Source organism: Scyliorhinus torazame, chromosome 9 (genome assembly GCF_047496885.1).
Source record: "Scyliorhinus torazame isolate Kashiwa2021f chromosome 9, sScyTor2.1, whole genome shotgun sequence".
Classification (NCBI taxonomy): Eukaryota; Metazoa; Chordata; class Chondrichthyes; order Carcharhiniformes; family Scyliorhinidae; genus Scyliorhinus; species Scyliorhinus torazame.
This window is the reverse complement of record NC_092715.1, coordinates 196377096-196389671: the sequence shown is the minus strand read 5'-3', so window position 1 is coordinate 196389671 and position 12576 is coordinate 196377096.

Sequence of the window (12576 nt, the reverse complement as noted above, 5' to 3'; positions counted from 1 at the left end):
GTGTGAAACTGGTCACTTGAGCTTCAATAGATCTTGGTTATAGATCATGTGGGCTAGTCTCCAGTTAGAATTAGTACGATCACCATTCCAAGATATCCTGTTTTATCTTAAATTAAAATAGACTGTTTAAAACATAACCGTTTTATAAAATTGCATTCATTATGTAATGGAATTTCCAGTTCCCGACTGGAAAGGATGTGTCCCAAGCTCTGTGCAAAACACTATGCAAAGTTGGTCCTCGGCCATATGCACATTGTAGCCATCTGGGATGATCACTTACAACCAGGAACAGAGAAGGTCGCAAAGCATAGCGGGTAAAATGGACAATGCGAGATTCAGGCAGGCTCAGAGCCTGAAATGTATATTTGCAAGTGAGGAATCCAGACAGTATCAAAACCCCGACCGATTAGCATTTGATGGACCGATTAGCATTTGATGGCCCATCTCCGCCAGACAAAGGACTGGTACTTGAGCGACCGGTACAGTCCCAGACATTTTGGCGCCACTCCCTGTACGAGGGAAGCGTAAACAACAGGGTCAGTGACCGCTTGGGACACTCCCAGCCATCAAGGCACCTGCCCATTTATTGGTTCGAATCGAACATAGTAATCAGGGATCACCCAATTAGTGGGGTCCAAACTGAAGGACCACCCAAAAGAGCGTGGAAACCCCCAAGCATAAGAAGAGAGTCCACCGTTTTGGACCTGGCGCCCTGGCAACGACCATCTCCAATCACAGCACCACCAGAAGCAAGTCCAAGTTCAACGCCCGCTACCAGACGGATGAGCCCAGCTGAGCAGCAGTTACTTCTACAGACCCAGTAGATCCAGAATCGACCAACGGCCACTGTTCCTCTGACCTAAGCCGGGTGCCTGAAGTTAAGTACAGGTTGTCTTCGTCGATAGGTGTAGTTTAACTAGTAGTGTCTATGTTGCATGATTAATTGTGTGTGTAAATAAAGTACCCTTGATCTTGAACTAACTAACTGGTGTTTGGCTCTTTGATCGATAGCCGGTTGAACCTTGTGGTGGTATCATTTGATACCTAGCGACTCTGAGCATTAGAATATTGATATCCAAAGGAAGGAGGGCAACCTTGCTGACTGCCATATTTACAGTAGGTAGAGAAGGAACAACAACATGCTGCCAGATCTGTTGATTTTGTCCAGCACTTTATGTTTTTATTTCAGATATCCAGAATCCAGAGTGTTTTGCTTTTATCTTATTTATCTTGCCCAGGCCATGATGGCTGAACCATGCTTCATGGTCTATGTCCAATCTTACGTTGATATCCTCAGTAGGGAAAAATGTTCTGACATAGGGATTCTGATGATAACATTTATGAATCTCCTCATAGAACTGGCCTTTCATCTCTGTAGTGGAGCTCAGCACTGGAGCATAGATTCTCATGAGGCAAACTGGCCCTGTCTAAGTTGAGAGATGGATGGAGAGAGCATGTTCTAAACCATTTGTGGGAGATTCTATTACCAAGAGTAGTGAAGGTGCTTACAGCAAAGCCTGCACCTTGCTCACACATTTCATCGGAACTGTTTCCCCTGCAAATGTGAAATATCTTTCTTTATGATCCATTCTTGCCGAGCCTGGTCTCTTGTGTGGGGATACCATGCCAATCTTCTTTTTTTTAACAAACAATTTTATTGAGGTATTTTTTGGCATTGTAAACAGTTTCAGATAACAGAAATGTGCAAACATCAATATAAAACCAATACTTCAATAAAACCATACTGCACATGCCCGCTCCTCTCCCCTAGACACTACCCGCCTATTTATCCCTCCTACTCTACCCTAATCTCCCCCCTCCCTGAGTAGGTCCTCCCCCGGGGACCCCGCAGGCTCCTCGTCTATCCGGTGAATTTCCCTAACCAATCTGTCCATTTAACTCTGTCCGCCCAGACCCTGTGAGCCCAAATTGAGATCAGCTCCCCCCTCACTACTGCCTTCAGCGCCTCCCACAGGGTCGCTACTGAAACCTCCCCCGTGTCGTTCACCTGCAAGTAATTTTGCATACACTTCCGAAGTCTCTCACATATCCCCTCCTCCGACAACAGTCCTACGTCTAACCTCCATTGCGGGCGTTGGTAATTCGCCCCCCCCTGACCTGCAGGTTCCATGCCAATCTTCAACCTATCAAGTTCAATGTCGATCACAGCTGTCTTGCTCATGTTACTGAGCTGCTTTATGTTGTCTGTCTACGAGGCGCACATTCTCCTGGCCTTTCAGCTCGACAATCAAAGAGTTGACACTTTTTTTGTTGTTTGGTGTGATGGATTTTGTCTCGCTATTGAGCAGACTCCAATATCTCCGAGCACCCATTGATAATAATAATCTTCATTGTCACAAGTAGGCTTACATTAACACTGCAATGAAGTTACTGTGAAAATCCCCTAGTCGCCACACTCCGGCGCCTGTTCGGGTACACAGAGGGAGAATTCAGAATGTCCAATTCACCTAACAGTCTTTCGGGATTTGTGGGAGGAAACTGGAGCACCCAGAGGAAACCCACACAGACACAGGGAGAATGTGCAGACTCCACACAGGCAGTGACCCAAGCCGGGAAATGAACCTGGGACCCTGGAGCTGTGAAATGTCAGTGCTAACCATTGTGCTACCGTGCTGCCCCAACAGCCCCAGACCGTGGACAGTCAGTATCTTACCAGTTGGAGGTTACGTGACTTGGGAGGGATGTGGCTGACCCACTAGAACACAATAGTCCCTGCCACTATCAGAGACAGCCCATAGCACCCACTCTCCATCTAGCAAATTGGGGTTATCACACATTACTGCTGTTTTGTTAACACTGCAGCGAAACTGGAGTGCCCTCTCCCGGGCACACGCTGGGCAAAAGTTATGGAACCTTGGGCTGCTCAAATCTCAGGGTCTCCCTCTTGACTTTCCCGATTGAGTCTAAAGAAATGCAAAGCACAACGTTTAGCACCAGCTTTGTGCAGGAGTTTCCAGAAAGATGACACATTTAGGTGTCAGTCTGCCTTTGGGCTCAACCAGATAATTTCGTTCGCATGGGGGTGGGGCATGTCCATTTGGGGATGGTCCTCTGCACTGCATGCCTAGGGCCCAAATCTTGTCTGAATTCCTCTGAAACTTTCGCCTGGGGATGTGAGGGACCCAGTTTATGTGTGTCACCATGAGGCCATGCGGGTGAGGACTTGCTGATTGGGGGGGGGGGGGGGGGGGGGGAGGTTGTGAACCGACTGGTGAAACCTGCTCACTTAGCTGTCTTTTTCACACTGCTGCTAGCCAGCGGTGGGGCTGATAATGAGAAGTAAGCTAGCACACAAAAGCGGACAGCATGCTCACCTCTTCACCCACATACCAGAACCTCACATAGAACATTTGTTCCTATCCTGACTCAATCATCTGTGAAGAAGACAGCACAGAGTTGCATTAGGAACTAAGCAGTAATGACTCTCACTCTGCAGCATTGAGATTAGCACTGTCAAGCACAGTGCCCTGAATCACATTCTTTTAGAATACATTTGAGTTCACTCTTACTGAAAGGTGCAGAAAATTCGCAAGTATTCGCACTTGTTTTATGTCAAAGACACATATACTATTTGTTCAGTACAGTACAATGATGACGCTCTAAATTGACTTAAAAACATAGACTGAGTTCTGGTGGAGGCATGTAGGAGGAAGTCGCATGTTGGAGGGCTCCTGCTTGAGGCTTGATTTTTTAGAATTTAATGCCCGGTCCCAGGGCAATTGTTCGTTACATAAATGCAGGAAGACATAAGGAAGGAGGATGTCCAGAACCCAAAGGAAAGCCGCCGTGAAGAAGGGGGCGAGTGAAGGATCGCCATCGAGTGGAAGGGTCTGCTCAGCAACTAGAAGGTTGCCGGAGGCTGGGTCGCTGGGTGGGACCACACTGCTCACGCCAGAAAAGATTTCCGAGATAAGTAAGTTCCTTGAAACACAGTTTGCAAAGCACATGAAGGAGATGATGGCGACGCTGAAGGTGCTCGTGGAGAAGGCGATTGCCCCGGTGAAGGCGGCGGTGTCGAGGACGTCGGCCGAGGTGCAGGAGCAGGGTGAGAAACTGAAGGGAGTGGAGGAGGCCTTATCACAATAGAGTGATCAGCTCACCTCGGTAGGTGGGGAGCTGCAGAGGGTGGTGGAGGCCACAAGGGTCTGCGAGCCAAAGTGGGGGACCTGGAAAACAGCTAGGTGGCAGAATCTGAGGATCGTGGGCCTGCCCGAAGAGTAGCGGAGGGGGAAGACCCCTCCCAGTACGAACTGGACGGGCTCATAGGACGCGGAGGCCTAAACCAAAGGTGACTGAGCCGCCAAGGGCAGTAATTATTTGCTTCCACAGGTACCATGTGAAGGAGAAAGTCCTGAGTTGGGCGAAGCAGAAGAGGGAGGTGCAGTGGGCTGGAGCTTGTATATGCATGTACCAAGACTTAACCGTGGAGTTGGCGAGGAGGCAGGCGGCCTTCGGCTGAGTGATGATGGCACTGTACAATAGTGGTGTGCGGTTCAGTGCAGTGTACCAAGCTAAGTTGAGGGTGACTTACAACTCCAAAGACTTTTATTTCGAGACAGTGGAAGCAGCGGCGGCGTCTGTGAAGGCAGAAGGACTGGGGCAGAAATGAGAACTAGGACTGAGGATTGTTCTTGGACTGGGGGTGGGGGAGGGGGGGGGGGTGCGAGTTGTAGATTGTATGTAGCTCTATTTTTTTATCTCGTCGTTATATGTACTAAATGAGTGGAAGTTGCCTATTTGGACAAGGTAAGAGTTGGGATTTTCTTTTGCAATGATGGTTCTTTGGGGTTTGTGTGTTTACATTGGAGTTGTGTGTTGAAGGGGATTTCTTTGTTTTCCTGGGACCGGATCGGGGGGAGGGGATTGGAGGGGAGTGGGCAGGAGCCTCCAGTGGCTAGCACAAGCTGGCCAATGAACGGGGTTGTGGTGGGGGATGGGCTGCACCCATCAGAGCCTGGTAGAACAGGTTTTGATGGGTCTAGGAGGTGTGAAAAGTCAGGGGAGTGGATTGATACCAGGTGAGGTGTTTTCGAGAGAAAATGGATGGAGGAATTCTGGGGGGGGGGGGGGGGGGGGGGGTTCGATGGTAACAATGGGACAGGACGGGCCAAGCCCTGGAGTTATGATGATGGTGAATGGGGGGGTGAGACACCCCGGGTTAAGATAGTTACGTGGAATGTGAGGGGGTTTGTTCGAGGGATGTTTTCAGTGTCATTAAGGGGGTAGTGCTCGTGAACTTGGAACCAGGGCCCCTAGAAGCTTTTTCGGGGGGTCGGACCGGCTCGGGCGGCAGGTGGGTGCAGACGTTAGCCTTTGCCTCACTGTTTGCTCGGAGGCGGGTCCTTTTGGGGTGGAGGTTAGGTTCTCCATCCTGTGACACAGCTTGGCGGGGTAGGGCTGACTTGAATTTCTTTGACTCCTGGGAAGGTGAAATCTCAGCTGAAGGGGATGAAGGGTTTCACAATTCATGGGGGCTGTTTATAATGCACTTCCATGAATTGGTTGCCTTTGAACATTAGGGGGGGGGAGGTGCCGGCGGTATTGTTGTCTTTGGTTACATGGTTTATGGACTGATTGTTAATTTTTGTTTTTTACCTGGAATGTACGGGTGGATGTTTAGGTCTGTATATTGAGCGGTTTGTTATTGTATTTATTTTTGTTTGTTTTTACTTTGTTTGTTTATTGATGAAAATGTTGATAATGGGGAGAATAAAAAGATTTTTAAAAACATCGACTAGTTTCTTAAATAAATGTTTCTCTTGGGCATCTGCTGTTGAGGAAAACAGTACCGGGGTACAGAATATTTCTGCAGTGCATACTCAAGTAACTATGTCAGAATTCCTCCCATCCCCACTCCATAAAGGTACATGGAAAACATTTTAAAATATACATTAGCCCAGTTATTGGACATAATTGTAAGTTCTTTAATCACTCTCAGACGACCAAAGATTTCTCTATTTTGCCGAAACCCAAGAGCACCACCTACCTTTCTAGAGTGTTACTTCAATACTCCACAGCACCTCGCAAATGCTTGCTGTGCAGCATCCTTCACTGCATTTTGGAATTTTCTGATTGAACCCTAAAATACAATCTAAGTTAAATATATTCCACTGATTTATAAGAATACAAGGAAAGGTAGGGCAGTACATCAAGGGCATCAGAGAGGCGCAGTGGTTAGAACTGCTGTTTCACAACGCCAGGGACCCAGGTTTGATTCCTGCCTGTGTGGAGTTTGCACATTCCCCCAGTTTCTGCATGGGTTTCCTCCAGGTGCTCTGGTTTCCTCCCACAGTCCAAAGATGTGCAGGTGAGGTGGATTACCCATGCTAAATTAGTGTGCAAGTTAGGTAGAGTCATGGGGATGGGGTGCTCTTTCGGAGGGTCAGTGAGACTCAATGGGCCAAATGCTCTCCTTCTGCACTGTAGGGATTCTATGGAAGCCCAAGCCATCAGGAAACAATGCACATCATTAATTCAGACCACAAAATCCTGAAAGATGCAAAATAAATGCTAGTGGCCAATTCAAGTAATGCTCTTGGAAATTGCTCTCTGGCGGCATGGTAGCACAGTGGTTAGCACTGTTGCTTCACAGCTCCAGGGTTCCAGCTTCAATTCCCGGCTTTGGGTCACTGTCTGTGCGGTGTCTGCGTGGGTTTCCTCTGGATGCTCCGGTTTCCTCCCACAGTTACGGGGATAGGGTGGAGGTGTGGGCTTGGATGTTCTTTCCAAGGGCTGGTGCAGACTCGATGGGCCGAATGGGATCCTGCAGCACTGTAAATTCTATGATTCTATGACTCCCTGAGGCAATATAGCAAAGCTCCAGGAGTGGCCTGGAATTCCTCATCACAACTTCTGCTTTACACTGGCCGTTCTCCTTTCCCCTCAGGCACCTGCCAGGTTCCCATTTAAAGATCAGACACAGCATTCCCACCTTGAAATGAAATGGAAAATGAAAATCGCTCATTGTCCCAAGTATGCTTCAAATGAAGTTACTGTGAAAAGCCCCTAGTCGCCACATTCCCACGCCTGTTTGGGGAGGCTGGTACAGGAATTGAACCGTGCTGCCGGCCTGCCTTGGTCTGCTTTAAAAGCCAGCTCTTTAGCCCTGTGCTAAACCAGCCCCTTGGGTAGATTCGCAATATTCCGTTCGGCTAACATCACATTTTAGCTGGAGTTTGCTGTCAAGTGTTGACAGCAGCTTCTGGATTTCCATATTATTCTGCATAGGTGCGGGAGTCCCAAACTTGCTACCAGTTTCCATGAGTCTATGCTCTTCCTGAGGGTACCATGTATTGACTCCCACACATGGCTATCTCCATTACAATGATGATTTGACAAAGGTCCACTTTTACCCTGCTAGTCTTGCTGCAAAAGCACCCTGAAAAAGTGACATCTTGTTCATTAATGGCACATTCATTAATGGCATGTTAAGTTCATAGTTACTGCTAAATACCCTCACTGGTCCTGAAAAGCTGATTTATATTTGTGGAATGTCACATTTTTCCACGATAACAAATAATCCTACATTTTTAAAGACAGCTTTTGTAAAAATGTCTGTTTTCCTTTATTTCTTTTATTTTTATAAAATAAATTTAGAGTACCCAATTCAATTTTTCCAATTAAGGGGCAATTTAGCGTGGCCAATCCACCTACCCTGCACATCTTTGGGTTGTGGGGCGAAACCCACGCAAACACGGGGAGAATGGGAAAACACCACACGGACAGTGATGTTTGCCTTTATTTTAACTTTAACTTAATCAGACATACAAATGTTTATTTTGCTAACTGAACATTATATTTAAAAGTAAAGGGCTTCAAATGTTTTTAACTTCCCAGTTTGCTGCATGTAAACATTTCAATTTGATTGGTTGCTTACCCTGCGTGCTGACATCACTGCTGCTGCATTCCTGGAGGTTCCCTTTGACTTGGCTCCAGAGTTAAACTGCCAAGTGGAAGGGAGAATCTCCTAGAATACTTAGATTCACATCCTATCGTCTTGCATCATTGACATTGTCTATATATGTGTTTCTGGAGCCCACCTCTTCATTCACCTGAGGAAGGAGCAGCGCTCCGAAAGCTAGTTATTCAAAACAAACCTGTTGGACTTTAACCTGGTGTTGTAAGACTTCTAACTGTGCCCACCCCAGTCCAAAGCCTGCATCTCCACATCATTAGAAATAAGGTATAGCTTTAAGTGGGTTTAATTTAATGTTTCTGTGCCTGGAAGGGTAAAACCTATAATTAGATTCATACTGGACAAAGGTGTTTATTTGTGTAGGGGTGTGTTTCAATTCCAACTGTGATTCTATTGTGCTCAGAGAGGGTTGCGACATGAAGATTAAATAAAATGCATAGCAATTGGAGCCTTGTACAGTAGAGAAGTGTTTAAGTTTTAATTTTAGCTGAATTTGTGGACAGTTGAAGATAGGTAGTGAGGGAGAAGGCAGCTCTCACAGCTATGCTAAAAGCAGTCGGTTTAGAAGGCTAGAGGCACATCTCTCAATTTTGCTGGAAGAAAAGCCATACCATGGAGTAATGGTTAAGAAAATAAGTGCAGAGATCTGGGGCGAAATTCTCCGTTATCGGCGGAAAGTCCGCCAATCGGCGCAAAAACGGCGCAAATCCCACTTGCGTCACGTCAGAAAAATGGGTCGATAGTCTCAGGCCCGAAATGGGCTAGCAGCGACGTAACGGGATCCGCGCTTGCGCAGTGGTTCACGCCGCGCAGCATCATACGCGCTGCACGGCGTGACGGCTCATAAGGCCGCGCTGCTCCCCCCCACCCGACCGGTACACCCGACCGCAACACCCGACTGGATGGCTGGCCGTCGCTCAGCCCCGAGGTTCGAGTCACGCGATGTGGAGGCGCTCCTAGACGCGGTGGAGCAGAGGAGGGATGCCCTGTATCCCGGGCACGGCCGCAGAGTTGCCCCACGCCACAGCCGGCATCTGTGGAGGGAAGTGGCAGAGGCCGTCACCGCTGCGGCCCTGACACCACGGACAGGCACCCAGTGCCACAAGAAGGTGAACGACCTCGTCAGAGCAGGCTGGGTGAGCCTCCCCATATCCCCCCTCCCCCATATCCCCCCTCCCCCATATCCCCCCTCCCCCATATCCCCCCTCCCCCATATCCCCAAGTGAATCCAGCCCTAACCTTAACCTCTGCAATGCACGCGCAACCAATGGCGTGCATTCATATACCTGCCTAACACTGTTGTCTTTACCCCTGCCACCACCACCCCCCCCCCCACAGGAGAAGCGCGCACACAACAATAGGGAGCATGTGAGGACTGGAGGAGGGCCCGCTGATGAGAGGCCACTGACCGTACACGAGGAAAGGGCCCTGGAACTGGCTGGCGGACCTGAGGACCGGGAGGTTGCTGATGCAGAGGTCGGGGGCCCACCAGCAAGTGAGCCACCGACAGCCCGTCCCCATATCCCCCCTCCCCTATATCCCCCTCCCCCGTATCACCTGATCACTGCCTGATGTCTAACCATGCATGCTTCATTGTGTATCGCAGGACCAAACGTCCAGGCACCCATCCCCGCAGATGCACACCGCCCGCAGGATGCCCCTCGGAGACCACAGGAGACGGAGAGACCCGCACCCTCCAGCATGCGACGCCCGCAGGATGCCCCTCGGAGACCACGGGAGACGGTGAGTCCCGGACCCTCCAGCATGCGACGCCCGCAGGATGCCCCTCGGAGACCACGGGAGACGGAGAGACCCGGACCCTCCAGCATGCGACGCCCGCAGGATGCCCCTCGCACACCACGGGAGACGGAGAGACCCGGACCCTCCAGCATGCGACGCCCGCAGGATGCCCCTCGCACACCACGGGAGACGGAGAGACCTGGAGCAACAGGGAGACGACACCCCCGTCACGTGCGGGAGCGACCACCCAGCGATGAGGGGGCAGCCACAGGCCCCCGTCACATCCGAGCCAGGACACCACTACCCAGGACACCACTACCCAGGACACCCCTACCCGGGACACCCCTACCCGGGACACCCCTACCCGGGACAGCACTACCCGGGACAGCACTACCCAGGAAGACGAAATACCGGACAGGGACTCAGAGTGGATGGGTGGAGACGAACCCCCACCCCAAAGTGCCATGGACTCAGAGTGGGACGAAGAGCACGACACAACGCCACTGCTGTCACCAACACCCTCCACCAGCGCAGAAACACTCACCACGGTTGGGCACTTTAGTGATGAGGCGTCTGGTACACTCACTGGTGCGCAGAACACAGCCGTCCCGGTACAGCAGGTGGAGGTAGAAGCAGCAGAGGGACCGGGCGGTCGGAGGGCAGCCCAGGCCAAGCGAACATCTGCCGCCCAGATGGATCCCGGGTTCCTGCAGTTACCACACCCACACATAGATCCGATGCAACCACCGACCCGGAGACGAGCGAAGAGGGTGACGGGCGGCTTGCGGCGGCTGCGGTCGCAGGTGGAGGAGTCCACCCGCGTCCAGGAGCTGGGAGTGGTCCCGGTCATGCGTGCCACCCAGGCCGACACCGCACGGGTGGCGTCCGCGGTGGAGGCAATGGTTGCGACGGTGTCAGACATGGGGAACGGTTTGCGAGGCCTGGGGCCTTCCGTGCAGGCGGCGTCTGTGGCCCAGGAAATGGCTGCCCTCTCACAGGAGGCCATGAGCCAGTGCCAGCGCCAGATGGCAGAGGCGCTCAACGCCATAGCCCAGTCTCTGCAGGCCATGGCCCAGTCTCAGCAGGCCATCGCTGAGGGCATCGGCGCCAGTGGCCATGTGCGAGCCGGCGTCGCACTGTCACAGACAGGGTTTGCCAACACCCTGGGCTCCATGGCTGCAAACCTGCAGACCCCTGTTGATACCAGCACGGGCCTCCAGGACTGGCAGCGCCAGATGACGGGGGGGCGTCAGATGGCCAGTCCGTTCACATCCCCCACCCATGTAGAGGCCTGGGGGCCATCGGGCACCCCGAGGGAGGAGGAGGTGGTGTGGTCCGTCCCGGCTCCCTCTGTAGGGGAGGTCCCGGTACACCGCGACACCTCGGACTCCCCCCCCCCTTCCGTCCCAGGTGCATCGGGTGGGCAACGGGCAGGACAGGCTGGCAGCTCGCCATCCCAGTCGCCCGGGCCGCAGCCTGGCCCATCTAGGCCAGGACGCCCCAGGAAACGGCCGCCAAAGGGATCCAGTGTCAGAGGGCAGGAATCACAGGAGTCCACCTCCAGTTCTGCTGTACCGTCTGGGGAACCACGTAGATGTAGTCAAAGGGCCCGTAAGGCCAAACAATTAGACACTGAGTAAGTTGGCACGGGTGCAGGGCACAGATGAGTTTTAGGGGCTAGGGCACGTGCATGAACTCCTTTGGTTATTAAAGTCAATGTTACACCTACCGAGGCTGCCTTTGTGCTCTGTCCAAAGTGTGCGGGCGTGTCATGTACGTTGAGCGCAAGTGTGTGTGTGAGGGGTGGTCTTACCTCAGCCCCAGGTGAGTCTGCCCCCTTCCCCCTGGGCCGCCATCAACATCCCCCGGGCAGAGGACGGGACCGTGCGCTGCAGTGTCACAGCCGCATGCAGGGATGGTCCGGGTGGATGGTGGTACTGTGGCCATGGGTCAGACATAGTCCAACGATGTAGAGCCAGGAGCTCATCGCAGGTTGTCATCATCCTCCATGGCCTGCGATAGACACGCGTCCACCCGCAACTGTGTGAGCCCGGCCCGTTGTGCCGCCGGTGGATCGGCAATGGGGGGGGGGGGGGGTGGTGTGCATGCGGGTGGGGTGGGTGGGGTTGGGGAGGGCGGTGAGGGGTGCTGGATGGGTGGGGGGTGTGGGTGGTCGGCTGTTGCCATGGTGTGCGGTCTGTGGCCATACTACCCGATTTCCACGCCCATATAGTCAGTGAAGCGGGCGTCTATCAGTCTGTCCCGTGCCCGCTGGGCCAGCCGGTAACGGTGGACAGCCACCCGCCTGTGTCTACCCCGTCTGCCCTGACCATTGCCCCCATCCCCCTCATCTGGGGAGGACTGTGCCTCTTCCTGCTGCTCCTCCACTCCGCCCTCCTCTGCCTGCGGCACATCGCCCCTCTGCTGGGCTATGTTGTGCAGGACGCAGCACACCACAATGATGCGGCCGACCCTATCTGACCGATACTGGAGGGCGCCCCCAGAGAGGTCCAGGCACCTGAAACGCATCTTCAGCATGCCAAAGCACCTCTCGATCACTCCCCTTGTCGCTACATGGGCATCATTGTAGCGGTTCTCCGCCTCATTGCGTGGCCTCCGTATAGGCGTCATCAGCCACGATCGCAATGGGTAGCCCCTGTCGCCCAGCAACCAGCCCCTCAGCCGGGGATGGCGTCCCTCGTACATGCCGGGGATGGATGACCGCGACAACACGAATGAGTCGTGTACACTGCCTGGGTGACGGGCGCAGACGTGCAGGATCATCATGCGGTGGTCGCAGACCACCTGTACGATCATCGAATAGGTCCCCTTCCTATTAGTGAACACGGCCCTGTTATCTGCAGGTGGCCGCACGGCGACGTGCATCCCATCGATCGCGC